The sequence below is a fragment of the Urocitellus parryii genome, chromosome 6 (assembly GCF_045843805.1).
Source record: "Urocitellus parryii isolate mUroPar1 chromosome 6, mUroPar1.hap1, whole genome shotgun sequence".
Classification (NCBI taxonomy): Eukaryota; Metazoa; Chordata; class Mammalia; order Rodentia; family Sciuridae; genus Urocitellus; species Urocitellus parryii.
In genome coordinates this window covers 43,296,263-43,299,192 of record NC_135536.1, presented here as the reverse complement: position 1 = coordinate 43,299,192, position 2,930 = coordinate 43,296,263, and the positions used below count along the sequence as shown (strand labels likewise).

Sequence of the window (2,930 nt, the reverse complement as noted above, 5' to 3'; positions counted from 1 at the left end):
TATAATACCCACATAATAGTACAAAATTCTAACATCTTTAAAAAAATTCATCGTAGCTATATTGAGATATGATTTATATATCATAAAATTCATCTACTGTAAATATACAATTTAATGTTTAGTAAATTTATACGGTGCATATCCATCAACATAATCCAGTTTTAGAACATTTCTATCACCACAAAACACCTTCAACCCATTTGCAGTCAATCCTCCCTCCATCCTCTAGCTCTAGGCAACCACTTATTTGCTCTCCGACTCTAATTTTGCTTTTTTCTAGAATTTTATTTTATTTTCAGATTCTTAATAGTTTTATTTGGCAAAGAGAAGCCTAAGAATTTTTTATTTAAAAAAATATTTCCAGAGGGAATACCTTTTACCGTAAAATAAACTTGTGTGAGTTGGAAGGACAAATCTCAAATGTATATTTTTGACTTATATGCCAATTTTATAATTAGTACAAAAAAGATAGTTGTTGAAATATTTTAAAAATGTAAAAACCAGTCCAGGCAGCATAGCTATACAATCTTGCTGTAAAAGTACTTATATCAGATTCTTGCCCAAAATATTTTTGCAATATACTAAAATTCCTTCAAGTCACTCTTCACTGACGGCTAGCTTTCCCATTTTCTGTCATCTCCATCCCATTTTCCTCCTTGAGATGTTGATACAACTCAGCTCTGATATTGACAGAGTTCAAACATCTAGCAAACTCCTGATGTTTTCTGGAATTGGCCGTATTGATTCTATTACTCCACAAGGATAATAAGGACACTGGCCCTTTTGATTTTTCCACTTGGGGAATTTCATCCATTTCAACAAGGGGCTTTTTGGTTTGGAGGTTCTGGGGAATCAGGTGAATCTTTTATAATCTCAGCTTCAGCCAACTCTTCTTTTCCACGTTCTAAGATTCCTTTCAATCTCTCTGAATCTTGCCAAGGTTTCTCCTGTTCATGATCTTTTACTGCTTTCTCTGATTTGTCCTCTTTGTCCTTCCTCTTTCTCCCTTGTTTTTTTCGATCTTCTTCTTCTGGGGGTTTGTTCCTACATGCCATCAAACATTCTAAGACTCTTTGATGTTTCTCGGAGTTATTGATATGGGGCTCTGACCAGGGTTTCTGATCCATTCCACACGATACAGTACTGTTCGTCTCTCTTAGGGCCCTTTCCTCTGGTACCAACTGTGGAAATAGGTAGAGGATCATTTTTTCTTTCCAGATCAACTAAGTTGTATATATATTTTTTTGACAGTTTAACACATCTTCTCTGTCAAAGATTCTTTCACAATAACACTGGCTAATGGAACTACCGCTTGCAAGGCGAGTGCGCTGCCACTTGAGCCACATCCCCAGCCCAACAGGTGTGTTTTTCTAACTGATCTTTTGCTCCTTCCAAAGGGATCTCAAGACTTCCATCGATTTTATATCTGGGGTCTAGAAAAGGAGTTAATCTGTTTTTCCCTCATAAATTCACCAGAATCTGCAATCCGGTAGTCTGAAACTCTTCCTCCACATCCTTCGCTAATTGAAGGTGGATCCTCTAGAATGGATCGAGAACTGCTAAGGACATGCAAAAAAAATCTCTCCTCCAGGGCTACTAAGCATATGACTAATGACTTTGGAACCCGACTTTTGTGGTTGTTCCAACAAAACAGAGCGACCATTTAGAAGAAAATTAGAAAGGCAGGAAGAAGGTCTGCTATTTACATCTAGGGTGAAATTCGACAAGCTCCAGTACAATAGTATAATTCAATGTTATTTGTCCTTGGTGTGCACCACTTTAAAGTTATCGTTTCTTTACACGGGCCTTCTCTTCTGCTGCCACCTAAGCGGGTATCACCATTTTTCAGGAAATCTACATGTGCATCTTTGTGATGAAGTAGTTCCACATCATAATTGGCAGATGTGTTAGCATGTTGTTCTTCCTTCATTGGAATATTTGTAATAGTAGTTGAAGCCAAGTCAAAATGTTGCTGTACTAAAACATTCAATTTGGCAGCAAGATGCCGTCCTGCATGAACACTATGAAGTTCACTGGTTAAAACTGGGGACAACTCTTTTTTAGGACGATCAGATACAAGGCTGTCTTCACCAACTGGGTAGGTGTGGGTCAAGACCAACTCATATTTTTGTATCTGCATGAGATGATCTGAATTTGCAGCAAGCTTGTTATGTTCATGAATGGTTTCCTGGACACAGACCTCAAGCATTTGCACATGACTGTCACTTTTTGCATTAGTAATGGCAGATTATTCGTCCTCTATTTCCAACACGTTCTGCATTCTCCATGAGTAAAGTACGAGCCTCATATTGGTATTCAGTAATTTTGCAAAAGTTTCCACTGCTGCAACAGGACCATGCAGAATACTGCAGCATTCTGGATCGGCCCAAGGATTAGGAGGCCCATGCTGCCATTAGCTCCTGTAAATTTTGGTCTTCTTGAGTCCAAGAATTTAAAACATGTGCTCCAGAGTCAGTCACAATGAAATTCACCAGCTTTTTAAAGGGAAATATATCATACATTATTCTACAATACTCCATGGAAGATTCTACTGAACAAGTCCACAATGATTTAGAGATTGGGGTCAGAGGGATGATTCCTTGGGTTCTATTCTTCCCCAGCATATCAAACTCCACATGCTGTCTGCATGATTCTGCCATATAAGGGCAGTGATCCACAACAAATACTGTTTTATGAGATTCAGAAAAAATCTTCATTTTTAACTTTCATGCCTGGTCCAGCAGTGAAAACGAACAGAGATTGTGCCTCTTTGGCAAAGACTGCTGGCTGGGAGGGTGGGAGAATCAACGCACAGTCAGGAGTATCTGGTACCCAAAACAGGGGACTACGCTTTGCTTTCCCTGCACATCTCCAGAACACCGGTCCTTCCCAGGCTTTCTAAATGCAGGAGTGCGCGAGTGCGCATGCAC

The 2,930-nt window shown here is 39.1% G+C and overlaps 1 pseudogene; it reads right to left on the bottom strand.

Annotated features, from left to right (window-relative positions):
- Window positions 1-604: 604 nt before the first annotated feature.
- On the bottom strand, window positions 605-2,722 carry LOC113200883 (integrator complex subunit 13 pseudogene; annotated as a pseudogene).
- Between the last annotated feature and the right edge of the window lie 208 nt (window positions 2,723-2,930).